Source organism: Dendrobates tinctorius, unplaced genomic scaffold (genome assembly GCF_039654945.1).
Source record: "Dendrobates tinctorius isolate UK_male_01 unplaced genomic scaffold, ASM3965494v1 ptg000004l, whole genome shotgun sequence".
Taxonomy (NCBI): domain Eukaryota; kingdom Metazoa; phylum Chordata; class Amphibia; order Anura; family Dendrobatidae; genus Dendrobates; species Dendrobates tinctorius.
In genome coordinates this window covers 21888272-21908140 of record NW_027361672.1, presented here as the reverse complement: position 1 = coordinate 21908140, position 19869 = coordinate 21888272, and positions in this window count along the sequence as shown.

The following is a 19869-nucleotide window of genomic DNA, read 5'->3' as shown; positions in this document are numbered from 1 at the left end:
GACCAGCCCATGTGATCCATTCCTCACCTGTTGGTGTGGTTACAACCCACATAATGGAGGCTGTGTTTAACACATGGGCAGTGAGTGTGAGAGAGTCTGTCAGAGTGTGGACAGACTTCCATGTGTCCAGATGGGACACTACAGAGTAGTCTGTGTTGTTAGGAAGGAGAAGCCCTCCTGTGTGTACGGCTCAAGTCGGAGCCTACGGGCTGGACGTTGTCCTGGCCTGTGTGTGCACAGGGCCTGAGGAAACAAAACCCAGCTAAGGACTGTTTATGTTGCTTTCGACTGCTGTGGAGGCTGGAAACCGTGTTTTGTTGCTATGAGGTTTATGGAGCAAATAAACCGAATGGACTCATTTTAACCTTGAGTGTGCCAGTGTTTTACCTCTAAGAGGGGAAACGTGAGTAATCCTCGCCCACTCACATGGTGGAATGTTACAATATGAATAAAGTCCCCTCTTTTTTAACAGAGCAAGAAGTATTATATCTTCCCCTTTTTGATTATCTTTTCCTGACTTTTGTTTGATTGCATATGTGTGAAAAGGGGTACCATGACGCACAGTTAAGGAGGCAGAAATGGATCAAAATGACACGTTGATTGGCTGCTAAGGGAACGCCAGTTTATAAAGCAGTGTATGATGCTGGTGCACACAGACACCCTGAGGAAGGGGAACCGTGTATCCCTGAAATGTGTTAGTAGCTCTTTTGGCCTCTCACGTGAGCTGTAGTAGAGTGACGTCACACGCCGGTCAGTAGCGCGTGTCAGACATTTTTTTCTACCGCTCATCCAGGAGCGCCACCAGCTGGGGTGCTCCTGGCTCTGTGCATTGTACCAGTGCCCCTTGGAACACTGCCACCTGAGGTACCTATAGGACAGTCATTGTTCATGGAGGAGTTGCCATTTTCAATTTAAACCCGACAATTGGGAGAAGACGGACTTCATCAGACCACAGCCTGACAATTGGGGGAAAAGGACTCTATCAGTTTAGATTTTTAAACCTCATAACGGTACATCTTATTCTGTTGTGGATCATTATCATTATCACCACTTGGATTGGAGTTTTTATGTGAATTTTTATAATCAAAAAGTTTTTTTTTTGCTTTTTTTTGGATCACTTGCTTAGTGTTCTAAATTAAGGTTTCTGTTTTTACATAAGTATTTACATCGATTTTTCTGGCTAACACGGTACCACAATATTATTTTGCATTGTACATCGTAAGAGATTGAGGGAGATCTCTTTGTATGCTAAATTAGAGAAATGTGCTATTTCTGTTCAGGAATTCTCTTTTTTCTTGCGGTTTATTTTGTCAGCAGATGGGTTTAAGATGGATACTGGGAAAGTGCAGTCCATAATTGGTTGGGTTCAACCTCATGATCTTAAGGCTTTGCAGCATTTTCTGGGATTTGACAACTATTATATAAAATTTATCAAGAGGTTTTAGCAGATTCTGAAACTGACTTTACACATAAGGGGTGAATCTCAAGAAGACCATGGACTCATTTGTCCATTGATTTCATTACAGATTTGCCTCTGTCTGGTGGGAAAACTTCTATCTGGGTTGTAGCCGATATATCTACACTTCTAGTTTCAACTGTATGTTGGGGATCCACAGTTACCATGATTTGGTAACAGTTTACTCAATTAAGCTCCTTCCTCACTTTGTTGAAATCAGCTTTTCTAAAGATCAAGGTTTTTGAATTTCCCCTTTTGAAAGTTTGACTTAAAATTACATTGAAACTTACAATATTATGCTCACTGCTTCTTAAATTTTCGCTGACCTGTAGATCTGAAATTGTATTTGGTCTATTTGACAGAACCCGATCCAGCAGATTACGCCCCCTGGTTGGTTCATCAACAAGCTGAGTGAGGTAGTTGTCTTGAACTGTAGATAAAAACTTGCAGCTTTTAGCACTACCAGAAGATTCTATGTCTTATTGAATGGTTATTAAAATACCCCATAATAAAGACCATATTGTTATTTGCTGCCTTTTTTGTTCATTCTCTACCTGTTCAGCTATATTTGGAGACTTCTAGCAACCTCCAATCAGCAGCTTTCCATTATTGCCATCACCATGTATCATGTCACCATACTGACTCTACATTGTCACAGCTCCCCCCAATGTCGTCATTGAGAACAGGTTTTAAGTTGGATTTCACAAAAATACACTCCCCTCCACCTTTTTGTCTTTCCTGTCCTTTCTAAATATAGTGTAACCCTCTACATTTGTAACCCAGTCATTGCTTTCATCCACCAAGTTTTTCGTAACGCCCACAACATCGCATTCTGTGACTGACATAAGAGTCTTCAGTTAATTCATTTTGCTTGCTAAACTTCTTACATTTGCCAGCATATATTTAATATTATTAATACTATTAGCACATTTGTTACTCTTACTCAGCTCCCTATTTTCCTGGCATATCCCTGCCCCCTAAATTCTAATTAACCCCTACCATCTCACTCTCTGTCTACTCAATATATCCCCCCATTAGCACAACTACGTTCCTCCAGATCCTAGTTTAAAGGCTCCTTCATCCGTTTGACCATTTTTTTCCCCAAGCAGAGCTTCACCCTCCCCATTGAGGTGCAGCCCATGGCTACCTTAGAGCCTGAAGCCGACAGAAAAGAGAGCCCAGTTCTCCATGAACCCAACCCTTTCTTCCTGCACCAATTTCTAAGCCACTTATTTATCTTCATAAGCTCCCGCTGTCTTTCTATTGACACTCGTGGAACCGACAGTATTTCTGAAATTACCACTTTGGAGGTCCTGGCCTTCAGCTTTTTGCTAGTTCCCAGTAACCATTTTTAAGGATTTTCCACCTCCCTCTTTGTCACTGGTACCGATGTGTACCATGACCGCTGGGTTTTTCCCAGCCCCACTGAGCAATCTTATATTTTGTCCAACGCTATAACCAATTTTTAACAATATTTTCAATCCCAATTTTTTAACCCTTGCTGAAAAAGCCATGTAATAAAAGCAATGATTGGTAGCTACATGTACAGAAAGCAAAATGTGATAGGTGGAAACAGTATACGTGTAGCATGTACAATTCTCAAATTGAATTAGTAAAACAAGTGAGCAAAAACACATGAACAACATGAACAATTCAATTTCCACTTTTTTTCTTAAATATCCAACTCCCTTCCAAACATGTCAAAATAATAAATGCTTGGTATGTGCTTAACTAAAATCCCACATCTGCAGCAGGGTGCTTTATTGATGTCACCTGTATGGATATAAAACTTGTCTTCTAAAACAGATAAAAACAAAAAAAAATAATAATTGAGACATGCCAGCCTTCTGTGAATGTAATAATGTTAGCTATATTCTACAATGTGTGAAAAGGTGGTGGCCATTTACTGTATTAGGGTGAATCTCACAAATTAAATCCAGGACCCTACATGCATACACCATAAAATTCATGGTGAATTCCTTGCTTGACCTCATGCAGGAAATTATTAGTCATTCTCATGGACTTACAGGCAGTGACATGATAACAAGAGACATTTTGAACTGTTAATTTAAAGATGTGTGAAAAGTCTATCAGTGCAGTGTATTGCAGTAATTAAACAGACTTTTGATTACCACCAGCTAGAAACCATTTACATGATGAAGTCACTTTAAAATTACTATAGCTGTGATTACATTATAGATCTTGAAAGAAGTTCAATACAGTATTAGATCTCATTCAGACATCCATGATTTTTTTGTGTATGTAAAAAACGGTTTTATCAATGTTTTGGATCCAATTTTGACTAGTGTTTAGCCAGCGTTTCAGTTTTACCATCAGTGTTTAATCAATGATTTTCACATTTGGAAACAATTAAATTAGAAAACTTCTTCTATCCATCACAATGTTAATCAAAGAAAGCATACAAGTCGCATTCAAATGCCATCTGTGTGCTATCCAGGATTTTTATGGACCCCTAGACGTGTATGGGTGATTTTGATATATGATTCCAATAAAAAACAGACTGTCACGGGTGTGTCAGGTGTGACAGACAGTCATCCAGGATCCAGCTGTAGAAGGTCTTTGTGTTTAGCTCAAGCACCTTCTTGACTTTTGCTTCTCCTTATGGAGCGATATCCTTCTCCCTCTAGGAACCAATAGTTAACTCACCTTTTGCTACTAATTAGAGATGGGTGGACACCTGGATGTTCAGGTCCAGTAGGTTCGGCCGAACAAATACAAAAAATTCGGGTTCGGGTACCAGAACAGTAACTAGACCCGAACCCGGACCCCATTCACTTGAATGGGGGGCCCGGACATCCAGTGTTTGCCACGCTGTCATATGCATGGCAGCGCGGCAAGCACCACTTTTGATCGGTGGTGAAATTATCCCCTCTGGTCAGAGAGCAGCTGTTCCCACGCTGTCAAAAGACAGCATGAGTGCGCAGCTGTGATCGGTGGTATAAAGTCTACCTCCGGTCACTGGTGTCAGTTGATGGGACAACTGATCCCATCATCCGACACATGCTGCCACTAATTACAGTGAGAACAGGAGAGGCGGATGGGAGTATTCATCAGCTGCTCCTGCACTGTAAATAAATATTTTTTTTCAAAAACGGCATGGGTTCCCCTGTATTTTTGCTAACCAGCCAGGCAAAACTCACAGCTGGGGGCTGCAACCCTCAGCTGTCAGCTTCAGCAAGGCTAGTTATCAAGAATAAAGGGGTCCCCACGCTGTTTTTTTAATTGCTTAAATAAACAATTTAAAAACATTGTGGGGTCCCCCCCATTTTTGACAACCAGCCTTGCTAAAGCAGACAGCTGGGGGCTGGAATCCTCAGGCTGGTATGGGGCCATGGATATTGCAGCTGCCCAGAAAAAGCACATCTATGAGATGTGCCAATTCTCGTGCTTTGACCGGCTCTTCCCAATTGCCCTGTAGGGATGGCAAGTGGGTGATAGTTGGGGGGTTGATGTCACCTTTGTATTGTCAGGAGACATAAAGTCCCAAGGTTAGTAAAGGAGAGACGTCAATAAGACACCCCCATTACTAACCCCATAGTATCATTGTAATAAAACACAGACACCCATAAAAAAGTCCTTAAATTGAAAGAATGACAGACTCCTTTAATAATCTTAATTAAACCATACTTACGACCTCGCCTAATTCCACCGAAGCCCTACAAACCTCGGGGCTTGATGTCACCTGACAATACAAAGATGATATCAACCCCCCCAACTTTCACCCCACTTGCCACTGCTACAGAGCAAGTGGGAAGAGCAAAGCAAAGTGCCGGAATTGGTGCATCTCCTAGATGTGCCTTTTCTTGGCAGCTGTGGGCTGCTATCTATAAGCTGGGGGCCAATATCCATGGCCCCTCAACAGCCTGAGAATACCATCCCCCAGCTGTCTGCTTTAGCAAAGCTGGTTGTCAAAAATTGGGGGGGCCCAGGTCATTTTTTAAAATTATTTATTTAAATAATTAAAAAAACAACGTGGGGACCCCTCTAGTCTTGATAACCTGACTTACTGAAGCTGACAGCTGAGGGTTGCAGCACCCATCTGTGAATTTTGCCTGGCTGGTTAGTAAAAATACAGGGAAACCCACGCCATTTTTTTTCTTTTAATTATTTATTTACAGCGCACATCCCTCTTCCCTAATGTTTGGGCTCGCCCTTCCCTCTTCCCGTTGTTGTGCAGTTATCCTTCACCCAGCGTGACACACAAATGTTTGTGTGATTTTTTGTAACCAACTGGTCTGCACAAAGACACAGATGTGTGACTGGCATCATGGATTACTTGTTTTGTCCATGAAAATCATGGATAGGACACGTACATAAAAAATGAATGTCTGAATGTGGCCTTAGGAGAACTCATAGGGCCTGATTCATCAAAGTGTTCATGAAAGAATTCTGGCAAAATGCTTGCAAAAGTTGCATTTTTTTGCACATTTTGACATTTTCACGCCAATTTCTCAGAGCTTTGACAGAATGGGTGACGCTGGGGCAGGACGGGGTGTAGCAGCAGTGGTCTAATTCATGACAAGTTATTGTCTTCTGTGCTCCAGAAGTCTCACTCCAGTCCCAGGCTAGAGTGAGATTTCTGGTGTACTGCACAGAGGTGGAGACACCTCTTCATTAATCAGGAGCATTTGACACCACAACACCCCCTCATCTAGACCAGCTTGAAAAATGCCCATCTTGATGAAGCAGGCCCATAGTGATACACATCTATCCAGGCAATTAAAGGCTTAGCAGTATGTGCTATTTGAGGCAAATCAATTCACTGCAAATAGATTTAGTGGCAACATTTCATTGAAGCTGTGGAATTTAAATTTTAAAACATTTGATCATCTGAGATTCTTACGCTGTCTTCACCGTGCTTTCCTTTTTTCTCTGCACACTCTTTATATCTTCTGTCATTGTTAATTGCTATGGAGTTCTATTTATGACTCATATATTTGCATTTTAAGGATATGATTTAATTATTTACTTTGCTGTTGTGCATTCACTTCATAATACTGAAGCTTTATAGTATTTATTTTCAGATACAAAATTCCGACATAAGAAATATATCATATTACAATTTTGCAGTTCCTGTTATTATAAACACCATAAAACCAGTGTGAACTTAGGTTGAATTACCCAATGAAGATGTAATTACATCAAAGATAAGGCATTTTAATTTACTTGAGTCATGATAAGGGGATTTTAATTCATCTAATATCTACTTATTATGATCATGTTCTCCCTCCTAGGAGGGAAAATATTCTTTGTCAGCCTCCTGGCTATACAAAATTGTAGGACATACAGTGGGGAAAAAAAGTATTTTTATACTTATTTTCCACCATAATTGCAAAATAAATCTTGCCAAATCAGACAAGGTGACTTTCTGGATTTGTTTTCTCATTTTGACTCTCATAGTTGTGGTCTACCTATGATGTCAATTATAGGCCTCTATCTTTTCAAGTGGTAGAACTTGCACAATTGGTGGCTGACTAAAAACCTTTTTTTCCACTGTAAGAGTGCAAATAGGTTGTTTAAATATAAGTCTGAAATTATATGTCAAATTTTGTAGGATTTCATTACTAATTTAATCTAATAACAGCTGTGAGAACAGTCAGATTTTGGGGGCCCACTCAACCGCTACATGTAAATGTTACCTGAGCCCAGTGGCGTATGCAGTACATACACTCACTGGCCACTTTATTAGGTACACCTGTCCAACTGTGTGTTAAGACTTAATTTCTAATCAGCCAATCACATGGCGGCAACTCAGTGCATTTAGGCATGTAGACATGGTCAAGACAATCTCCTGCAGTTCAAACCGAGCATCAGTATGGGGAAGAAAGGTGATTTGAGTGCCTTTGAACGTGGCATGATTGTTGGTGCCAGAAGGGCTGGTCTGAGAATTTCAGAAACTGCTGATCTACTGGGATTTTCACGCACAACCATCTCTAGGGTTTACAGAGAATGGTCCGAAAAAGAAAAAAAATCCAGTGAGCGGCAGTTCTGTGGCCGGAAATGCCATGTTGATGCCAGAGGTCAGAGGAGAATGGGCAGACTGGTTCGAGCTGATAGAAAGGCAACAGTGACTCAAATTGCCACCCGTTACAACCAAGGTAGGCAGAAGAGCATCTCTGAACGCACAGTGCGTCGAACTTTGAGGCAGATGGGCTACAGCAGCAGAAGACCACACTGGGTACCACTCCTCTCAGCTAAGAACAGGAAACTGAGGCTACAATTTGCACAAGCTCATCGAAATTGGACAGTAGAAGATTGGAAAAACGTTGCCTGGTCTGATGAGTCTCGATTTCTGCTGCGACATTCGGATGGTAGGGTCAGAATTTGGCGTAAACAACATGAAAGCATGGATCCATCCTGCCTTGTATCAACGGTTCAGGCTGGTGGTGGTGGTGTCATGGTGTGGGGAATTTTTTCTGGGCACTCTTTGGGCCCCTTGGTACCAATTGAGCATCGTTGCAACGCCACAGCCTACCTGAGTATTGTTGCTGACCATGTCCATCCCTTTATGACCACAATGTACCCAACATCTGATGGCTACTTTCAGCAGGATAATGCGCCATGTCATAAAGCTCGAATCATCTCAGATTGGTTTCTTGAACATGACAATGAGTTTACTGTACTCAAATGGCCTCCTCAGTCACCAGATCTCAATCCAATAGAGCATCTTTGGGATGTGGTGGAACGGGAGATTCGCATCAGGGATGTGCAGCCGACAAATCTGCGCCAACTGTGTGATGCCATCATGTCAATATGGTCCAAAATCTCTGAGGAATGCTTCCAGCACCTTGTTGAATCTCTGCCACGAAGAATTGAGGCAGTTCTGAAGGCAAAAGGGGGTCCAACCCCTTACTAGCATGGTGTACCTAATAAAGTGGCCAGTGAGTGTATATACAATATATCTATCCTCTATCCTTGTATATATATCCACCATCCTGGTATATATGTCCCTTATCCTTCCTGGGCCACATCCTAGTATATCTGTCCTTATCCTGGGCACCATCCTGATTCAGTGGGGAAAATAAGTATTTGATACACTGCTGATTTACGACCCGGTCAGGATCGCTGGTGCATCGCTAAATGGTCGTTAGTGAGCTGCCAAACAGGCAGATGACACCAGCGATGCAGCAGCGGTCGGCGGTCGTTACTTACCTGTCAGACGCAGCGATGAAGAAGTCCTCCCGCCCGCGTCCATGCGTCGCTCGTCGGCGCCAGCAGGAAGCCCAGCAGGAAGTGGCCGACGAGAAGCGGACTTGGACGATCTCACGCGATCAGCGATACACAGCGGGGGAGCCGGTAAGTATCACACTTAGCGATATCGCTAGCAATATCGCTGCTGCGTCACAAAATCGGTGACGCTTAATCGATATCGCTAGCGATCTCGCTTAGTGTGACGGGGCCTTAAGAGACAGAATCTTAAAAAAATCAGAAAATCACATTGTATTATATTTACATAATTAATTTGCATTGTATTGCATAAAATAAATATTTGATACAATAGAAAACAGAACTTAACCCCTTAACCCTTTAGAGATCTTGCCCTTTTTCACTTTTGCCTTTCTGCTTTTTGCTCCCCTTCCCAGAGCCATAACTTTTTTAGTCTTCCGTCAATATGGCCATGTGAGGGCTTTTTTTTCGCAGGACGAGTTGTACTTTTCAACAACATCATTGGTTTTTCAATATCTTGTACTCAAAAATGGGAAAAAATTTTTCAAGTGCAGTGAAATTGCAAAAAAGTGCAATCCTTCAACGGTTTTTTGGATTTTTTTTTTACCATGTTCACCAAATGATAAAACTAACCTGCCATTATGATTCTTTGGGTCATTAAGAGTTCATAGACACCAAACATGTCTAGTCTCTTTTTTAAGTGGTAAAAAAAATCCAAAGTTTGTTAAAAAAAAGAAATTGCGCCATATTCCGATACTCGTAGCGTCTCCATTTCTCATGATCTCGGGTTGGTTGCGTGCTAAGCTGATGTTTTTATTGATACCATTTTGGTGCAGATACGTTCTTTTGATCGCTCATTATTGCAGTTTAATGCATTGTCTCTGCAACCAAAAAAACATAATTCTGGCGTTTTGATTTTTTTTCTCGCTACGCCGTTAAGCGATCAGATTAATCCTTTTTTAATTGATAGATCGGGCAATTCTGAATGCACAAATACCAAATATGTGTATGTTTCATTTTTTTATTGTTTTATTTTGAATGGGGCGAAAGGGGGGTGGTTTAAACTTTTATTTTTTTATTTAATATTTTTAAAAACTTTTTTTTTACTTTTGGCATGCTTCAATAGCCTCCATGGGAGACTAGAAGCTGCCATAACCCAATCGGCTCTGCTAAATGCAGGTGATGATCAGATCGCCTATTTGTAGCAGATTTACTCACTTACTATGTGTGCCGATCACTGGTTGTCATACCAACCCACCGGTGACCCACGATCATGTAACAGGCGTCTTCGGTGGGTGGATTTCCTTCCCAATGACCGGAAGCATGGATTAAATGCGGCTGTCAGAGTTTGACAGAGGTATTTAATGAGTTAATAGCAGCGAGTGGATTGCGATTCTACCCGCTGCTGTTCTGGGCACATGTCAGCTGTTCAAACAGCTGACATGTACCGTGAAAGATGTGGGCTCACCACGGGAGCCCACATCAAAGGGAGGGAAGCGACCTTCCCAGTACTAGTACTGTGGAGGTTGCAAAGGGGTTAATATTTGGTACAGAAGCCTTTGTTTGCAATTACAGAGGTCAGATCAGGTCAAATATAGATCTTGACCAAATTTGCACACACTACAGCATAGATTTTGGCCCACTCCTCTATTCAGATCTTCTCCAGATTTTTCAGGTTTCAGGCTCCTCCAAAGATTTTCTATTGTGTTCGGGTCTGGAGACTGGCTAGTGTACTCCAGGACCTTGAAATACTTCTTATGGAGCTACTTCTTAGTTGCGCTGGTTGTGTGTTTTGGGTCATTTTCAGGCTGGAAGACCCAGTCACAACCAATCTTCAATGATCTTACTGAGGCAAGGAGGTCATTGACCAAATCTCGCGACACTTGACCCCATCTATCCTCCCTCCAATGCGGTGCAGTCGTACTGTCTCCTTTGCAGAAAAGCACCCTCAAAGTATGATGTTTCCCCCACAATACTTCACAGTTGGCACAGTGTAATTGGGGTTGTACTCATCCTTCTTCTTCCTTCAAACACAATGAGTGGAGTTGATGTCAAAAAATTTTATTTTTGTCTCATCTGACCACATGACCTTCTCCCATGGCTCCTCTAAATCATCCAGTAGGTCATTGGTGAACTTCAAATGGGCCTGGACATGTGCTGGTGTGAGAAGGGGGACCTTGCATGCCCAGCAGCAGCAGGATTTCAATGCATGTTGGTGTAGTGTGTTACTAATGGTAATGTTTGAGATTCTCTCCAGGTCATTGACCAGGTCCTCCCATGTATCACACTAGACCTTGGAAATCAGTGTCCCAGAGTCTGGAGGAAGAGTAGAGAAACAGACAATCCAAGCTGCTTGAAGTCTAGTGTGAAGTTTCCACAATCAGTGATGGTTTGGGGAGCCATGTCATCTGCTGGTGTAGGTACACTGTGTTTTCAAAACCAAAGTCAGCGCAGTTGTCTACCAGGAAATTTTACAGCAATTCATTCTTCCCTCTGCTGACAAGCTTTTTGGAGATGGAAATTTCATTCTCCAGCAGGACTTGGCACCTGTCCACACTGCCAAAAGTACCAATACCTGATTTAAAAACAACAGTATCACTGTGCTTGATTTGCCAGCATACTTGCCTGACCGTAACCCCATAGAGAATCTATGGGGTATTGTCAAGAGGAAGATGAGAGACACCAGACCCTATAATTCAGACCATCTGAATGCTGTTATCCAAGTATCCTGGGCTTCCATAACACTTCAGCAGTGCCACAGGCTGATCACCTCCATGCCACGACAGATGGATGCAGTAATTGATGCAAAAGGAGCCCTGACCAAGTATTGAGTGCATTTACTGAATATACATTTCAGTAGGCCAACATTTTGGATTTTAAAATCATTTTTTTCAAGCTGGTGTTATAAATTATTCTAATTTACTGAGATAATGACTTTTGGGTTCTCATTGGCTGTAAGCCATAATCATCAACATTAACAGAAATAAACACTTGAAATAGATCACTCTGTAATGACTCTAATACAGTATATGAGTTTCACTTTATGTATTGAGGAACTGAAATAAATTTACTTTTTGATGATATTCTAATTTTGTGAGATGCACCTGTGTGTATATATAGTACTCAAAAAAAAGGGAACACTGGACACTCCTATTGAGCCGACACATGGATGTTAGTGACCTTCCTATCATTTCTACCTGTTTATTCCATTGACACAACAGCAGGAGAAATTGAATCACAATCAGTGTTGATTTCATAGAAGTGTGACTGACTTGGAGTTACATTTTGTTGCTTAAGTGTTCCTTTTATTTTTTTGAGCATATATATATATACTGTATATATATAAATGTATGTATATAGAATTGTATATATATATATTTGATTTGTTTCTCATTTGTTCCAGAATTTCTTTGGATCGCGGCATAATATCTAGCTTTTGAGGATCTTTTGGTCTACTTCACTTTGCTAGGCAGGTCCTTTTTAAGTGATTTCGTGAATGATTATAGGTTCGGCATTAATAATGCCTGGGTGTGGTAGGAAATTTGAACTCCACCTCCCAAAAATTTGATAAACCACAATTAATTTATGTTTTAAGAGGGGCAATTACTTTTTCACAATATAGGTAGATCTGCTCACTTAACTGCCCAGTGAGGTGTACATGGGTACACTGTCTCTTTAAATCGTCTGTTAGCTTATTGTGTACGCAGCATAAATCAAAGAGCAACAAAATAAACACAGCCCTTCAAGCAAAACAAGTAGACAACGCAAGACGGTATCGCAGAATCTCTGCAGTTTACCAGTGACTTTGTCACATATCCCCCCCTCTGCCCAAAAGCCAGGGATTTTGGCACCTTCACTCACTAAACAGAGGATTCTGGATAGGGCATCTGCGTTCCCATGCAGCTTCCCTGACCTGTGCTAGACATGAAAATAAAAAGTCTTGGAGCGCTAAAAAGCACCTAGTCACATGGGCATTCTTCTCCTTCCTTTCCTCTTCCATCTCAGGGGCACATGATCTGACACCAGCATGAACTTCCTGCCTAACAGGTGGCATCTCAGAGTGTCGATTGCCCATTTGATGGCCAAGCACTCTTTTTTTTCTATGATGGCATAGTTCTTTTCACAGGAGGAGAGTTTCCTACTCATGTGTAGGACTGGATATTCAACCCCATCTATCTTCTGGGAAAACATAGCTCCCACCCCTACGTCAGAGGCATCCGTCTGGAGCACAAACAAACACTTAGTGAAATTCGATGTGATCAAGACCAGCGGTCTGCACAGAGAGAGCTTAAACGCTTGGAAAGCCATCTCTGCTTCAGATGACCATTTGGCCATCAACATCTTTGTGTCCTTGAAAAGATTCCTCAGGGGGTGGCTATCATGGTGAAATTCGGGATAATTTACCGATAGTATCCCACAATTCCCAGAAATGACCTGACCTGCTATTTGTAGAACGGTTGTGGCCACTTTTGGATTGCCTCCACCTTGTCTATTTGCAGCTTTATCTAGCCCCTCCTGACAACGTAGCCCACGTATTTTGCCTCTTCTTTCCCCACAGCGCACTTATTTGGGTTTATGGTAAACCCAGCCTTCCTCAGTGCATCAAGTACTGCTTAGACCTTCTGCTGATGACTTCCCCAATCTGGGGTGAAGATCACAATGTTGTCCAGGTAAGCAGCAGCATAGTGTTTGTGAGAGGCAAGGATCCGGTCAATGGTCCATGGCCCTCTGGAAAGTGGCTGGGGCTCCTTGTAGTTCGAACAGCATCCGAGTATACTGAAAGCACCTATCAGGTTTAGCAAAGACTGTCTTCTCCTTTGCACTTGGGAACTTGGGAATAGGGGAATTTGGCAGTGCCCTTTTATTAGTACCAGGGTGATAATATATCTGACTGGCCCTAGCCTCTCAATGAGCTTATTGACCCAGGGCTTGGATAGGCATTAAACTTGGACATCTCATTTAGCTTCCTGTAGTCATAAGGGAAGCGCTACAGTCCTTCTGACTTGGGCACAATGAGACTAGGGCTGGACCAGCCACTCTTTGACTCCTCAATGACGCTCAGGCTGAGCAATCTCCTCACCTCCTTGGAGATAACCTCACGACAGGCTTCGGGAATATGATGTGGCTTTTGGTTCACCCTCACATAAGGTTCAGTCAGGATTTTGTGCTCCACAACCTGCGTACATTCTGGTAACTCCGTAAATAGTTACGGGTTCTGCTGAAGCAACTGTTGTATTTGGATGTTGCTTCCACCGGAACCCTGTCTTGACACAGTTTCAACATGTTAATATAGTACAGCTGGTATGGCTTTCTTCTCGCTGGTTGGTGACATCACTGAACTTTTTGACCACCTCGTATGACCCGTGCCACATGGCCAGTAACCTATTTTTCACTGAGGGGATCAATACAACCACATGGTCTTCAGTGCTAATCTGTCTCAGTCATGCTGACAGTTTGTAGGCCCTTGCCTGGACCTCTTGTGCTTAAAGGAGGCTCTCCCTCACAATCAGCATCATGCTCGCGATACTGTTCTGCATTTAGGCCACATGTTCGATACCACTTCGATCTGGTGTTACCTCCGCTTCCCAGGTCTTCTTTGCAATGTCCAAAAGTCCCTGATGGTGCGTCCGTATAAGAGCTCAAATGGCGAGAACCACAAAGATGCCAGTGGGACTTCTCGAATGAAGAACAGTAGGTATGTTAACAGGCAATTCAAGTCCCTGCCTTCCTTCACAATGACCTTCTTTAGGATATACTTCAAGGTCTTTTTGAACCTTTCCATTAGTCTGTCTGCCTGCGGATGGTACACAGATATCCTGAGTTGGGTAATCTGGAGGGCCTTACATAACTCTCTCATTACCTTGGATATGAATGGTGTTCCTTGGTCTGTCAGAATCTCCCTGGGCAGGCCGTTCCTGGAGATATAGACTAGCTCTTGGGCTATCCGGGCCAGAGAGAAAAAATAGGTGGTATTCTTATTTATTGAGGACAATCAATACATGGATGCAGGAGAGCAGGTACAGCGGTGGACGATGGCCATTTTGCGGTGATCAGATGCTTCATCTGGTCCAGTTATAGCTCTAGGGCTATACTCCTGGCTGAGGAGTTCCTCAGTTGCACCACCTCTGGGTAATGTGTTGCATAGTCCATGACCATCAAGATGCATTGGTGGCTACTGGCGAACTTACCTAGGGGTCCTACAAGGTCCTTGGCAACCTCTATAATGGGTAATGGCACTAGGGGACTGCAAAAGTGGGATAGCGGAGCAGTTAGCAGACAGGTAGGGCAGGATCAGCAGAAATTAACAATGTCCTGGTGACACCCAGGTGAATAGAACCTCTGAAGGACTCGCTCTTGGGTCTTACCTACACCTAGATGTCCCATCAAAACTTGAGAATGGGCCAGGTCTAGTACCCCATATCTATTGGGTCCCGGGACTAACAGCTGCTCTAAAACTTCCCCTCACTATTTAGTGACTTGATAAAGCAATTCCTCATTCACTGCAAAGTAAGGGAATCTGGTGTTGTCCCCTGGCTCTTGGACAACCTCATTTATCACAGTCACATTTTCAAATGTTCCTTTTAGGGTAAGATCCTGCATTTGAGCTTCCCAAAATTTCCCCCAGAAACCCCCAGTTCAGGAATCTCAGCCTCACTGGTCATCATCTCGCCCTCGTCACCAGCCAAGATACACAAGGGAACTCATCGACCTCTGACTGTGATGGGGTTTCATCAGGGTTGGGCTGGTTCCTGTCTGAGACACTTGGTATCGCCGCCTTCCACCTTAAGTCCCAGAACAGGCTAAAGTCCAGCCCAATTATCAACGGTTGTAGCATGTCCATAACTACCCTGACCTCATGGGTCTCATCCATAAAGTTTGTTTTCATAGACACTCTTGCAATGGTGTAGTCCTAAGTGTCGCCGTGAATACAGCGGACACCCACATGTTTCCCAGGGATTAACTAGTGGGGCAGTGTGGCTCTTACAAGGGTCTCCAAACTACCTGAGTTCGAGTCCTGACACCAATACCCCGTTTATTGTTACTGGACATGACTGCTGCCCCTCCCCAGGCTGATGGTCCATGCTGCAGGCGGGATAGGTATAGTACAAGCAGAACCTCCCTAAGCTGCAGTCCATCTGCTCAGAAGACATAGGACAACGGGCCGCTATGTGTTGAGGACTGTGGCATCTCCAGCACACCAGGTCTTTACCAGCAGCCTTTGGCAAACCCTCAAAAACTCCTTAAGGCCTCGGACTACCCCCAGTGGTAGCTCTACTACCCCTCTTTTGGGATGCTGGCTCCCATGGGGAGCCCCAGTATGGAAATACAACACCCCTCAGCTTCCTAATGGACCTTTTGACCACCGAGTACCTTTCTGCGAGACCCACCAGGTCATCTCCATTCCGGGGGTCTCCCTTGCCAACTCAGGTCTGCACCGGCCTATGGAGGGAGTGAATAAATCTGTCCATGACCACCCACTCGACCATCTGAGCTGGAGTGGAGGATTCTGGCTGCAATCATTTCTGAACCAAATGCAATAAGTCAAACATCTGAAAGCGAGAAGGTTTGTCACCTTGATACGCCCAGTGATGAACCATTTAGACTCTGTCAGACATTGTGACCACTGAGCGCGCCAATATCTTAGTTTTTAATTTGACATTTTCCCGGGCCATCTTGTAATAGGGGGATAGGGGGCCAGCACCTCCACCCACTGCTCTGGGGGTAGCTTCTCCCTCTCTGCAGCCTGTTCAAAAACAGTCAAAAGTGCCTCTACATCATCACCCAGCATCATTTTCTGCATCGCTCATCTTACCACCTTCTGTACGTATGTGTCATCACCTGGACTTGGGGAATGAACTTCCAGTCTCCCACAAATCGCCTCTAAGCTTTTTGGTGATTTTTTCCTCTTGCTTTCTATGTGGAGCCTAGAAGAAACGCATGTAAAAAGCTGCAGTTACTTTTCCAAATTCAGAATCAAAGCTTTTCTGTATTATAAAAAGCACATTAAAACTGCGAGATCACATCTGCCCCAGAAATGTTTTTAGCAGCAAAAGGCCTGAAAAAATACAGCAATAACCAGAGAAGATAGTTATTGTGTAGTTTGGTGCAGATCCTTCAGAAAGCAAAAGACACAGTATTTATGCAATGTGTGAAAATGGCCGTATAGACACTGGAAGCCAAATGTCATATAGTGAAGCTATATAAAGATGAGAAAGTTCTTTTGGATATGACTGTGAATGAATGAAAAAAAAAATCCACAGGTCGCACCTTGGCTGAGCAGGAAACACAGATGACATTGTGCAAACCCTGGCTAAAAAAAAGTTTTGCCGAGGACGCCGCAAGATAAGAAATTTGTGGCCTCTCGTCCAGCCACCAGGTACCACTGATCTGGACTTTGAACCAGAGACACGTGAATTGATCCACTCATCACTAGTCCCAGTGGTCCTGGATAAAGCAGACAGTCCTGGATTTAGGTCTATGCCCAGCAGTCTCAGGTGTCTGTTGAATTTCCCTCATTGCCATCTCCCCTCTGACATCTCCTCCTACCAGGACAGAAAGAAGTACTAAATTGGTGTGGATTGGAGTTTGGCCGGGGATGAACCGCATAATTTGTCCCACTTTCTGTTCTTCAAAAGTTGAGAGGTATGTTACAAATGACAACTCATTGGTCATAATTTAAAGTAAAAATAACAATAAGGGTTCCTGGGGAAATATACTTTACTTGCTTACTCTCTTCTGAAGGTGGAGGTTGGCACCCTACAAGAAAATAATAAAATGGTGGCCCCACATGCCATTAGCTAATACCTAAAGAACTGTAGTCTGTACCCTCACATAAATAGGCATACTGAAAAGGAGGGGTCTATCTAACATGAATCATTTCTCATATAGACCATCAACAAACAAAGAAACATCATATATAAATGCGGTAACATAGAAAAAACACATAACATTCCCTCAAAAGTTATATATATATATACACTCACTGGCCACTTTATTAGGTACACCATGCTAGTAAGGGGTTGGACCCCCTTTTGCCTTCAGAACTGCCTCAATTCTTCGTGGCAGAGATTCAACAAGGTGCTGGAAGCATTCCTCAGAGATTTTGGACCATATTGACATGATGGCATCACACAGTTGGCGCAGATTTGTCGGCTGCACATCCCTGATGCGAATCTCCCGTTCCACCACATCCCAAAGATGCTCTATTGGATTGAGATCTGGTGACTGAGGAGGCCATTTGAGTACAGTAAACTCATTGTCATGTTCAAGAAACCAATCTGAGATGATTCGAGCTTTATGACATGGCGCATTATCCTGCTGAAAGTAGCCATCAGATGTTGGGTACATTGTGGTCATAAAGGGATGGACATGGTCAGCAACAATACTCAGGTAGGCTGTGGCGTTGCAACGATGCTCAATTGGTACCAAGGGGCCCAAAGAGTGCCCAGAAAAAATTCCCCACACCATGACACCACCACCACCAGCCTGAACCGTTGATACAAGGCAGGATGGATCCATGCTTTCATGTTGTTTACGCCAAATTCTGACCCTACCATCCGAATGTCGCAGCAGAAATCGAGACTCATCAGACCAGGCAACGTTTTTCCAATCTTCTACTGTCCAATTTCGATGAGCTTGTGCAAATTGTAGCCTCAGTTTCCTGTTCTTAGCTGAGAGGAGTGGTACCCAGTGTGGTCTTCTGCTGCTGTAGCCCATCTGCCTCAAAGTTCGACGCACTGTGCGTTCAGAGATGCTCTTCTGCCTACCTTGGTTGTAACGGGTGGCAATTTGAGTCACTGTTGCCTTTCTATCAGCTCGAACCAGTCTGCCCATTCTCCTCTGACCTCTGGCATCAACATGGCATTTCCGGCCACAGAACTGCCGCTCACTGGATTTTTTTTCTTTTTCGGACCATTCTCTGTAAACCCTAGAGATGGTTGTGCGTGAAAATCCCAGTAGATCAGCAGTTTCTGAAATTCTCAGACCAGCCCTTCTGGCACCAACAATCATGCCACGTTCAAAGGCACTCAAATCACCTTTCTTCCCCATACTGATGCTCGGTTTGAACTGCAGGAGATTGTCTTGACCATGTCTACATGCCTAAATGCACTGAGTTGCCGCCATGTGATTGGCTGATTAGAAATTAAGTCTTAACACACAGTTGGACAGGTGTACCTAATAAAGTGGCCAGTGAGTGTATATATATATATATATATCGTATATATACTATTGTGAATGTGTACTAACCAGCAAATAAAAAGGCAAAAAAGCAGGAAAAAAGGTCCTTCTGGGCTAAGTACAATTAATGATTTCATAAGTCCATCTTCCCAGTGTGTTCCTCGTTGGGGTTGGAGGCTTATCAGGGGACCCTTACTAACGGTCAGTACAGAAAATACCGATTTGGCCAAACATCACATTCCTGCAATATGACCGTATGGTGCATGGAGCACCCACACCTGCAGTCTACATTGGTTGTACATGTCTTTAACTCCTTCACCCCGAAACCTGTTTTCACCTGTCTGACCAGGCCAATTTTTACAATTCTGACCAGTGTCACTTTATGAGGTCATAACTCTGGAACGCTTCAACGAATCCTGGTGATTCAGAGAATGTTTTCTCCAGATGTATTGTACTTTATGATAATCATAAAATTTCTTTGATATGACTTGCGTCTATTTGTTAAAGAAAAACAGAATTTTGGTGAAAATTTTGCTATTTTCAAAAAATTTTTTTATGACCTTAAATCAGAGAGTCATATTTCTCAAAATAGGTAATAAATAACATTTCCCACATATCCACTTTACATCAGCACAATTTTGGAAAAATATTTTTTTGTTAGGAAGTTGTAAGGGTAAAAGTTTACCAGCGATTTCACATTTTTACAACAAAATTTGCAAAATAATTTTTTTAGGGACCACCTCACATTTGAAGTGACTTTGAGGGGCCTATATAACAGAAAATACACCAAAATGACACCATTCTAAAAATTGCACCCTTCAAGGTACTCAAAACCACATTCAATAAGTTTATTAACCCTTCAGGTGCTTCACAGGAAGTTTTGGAATGTGGAAGAAAAAATAAACATTTACTTTTCTTTCACAAAAACGTTCCTTTAGACCTATTTTTTTTTTTTTTTACTTTGCAAGGGTAACAGGAGAAAATGGACCATATATTTTGCTGTGCAATTTCTCCTGAGCATTCTGATACCCCATATATGTGGTGGA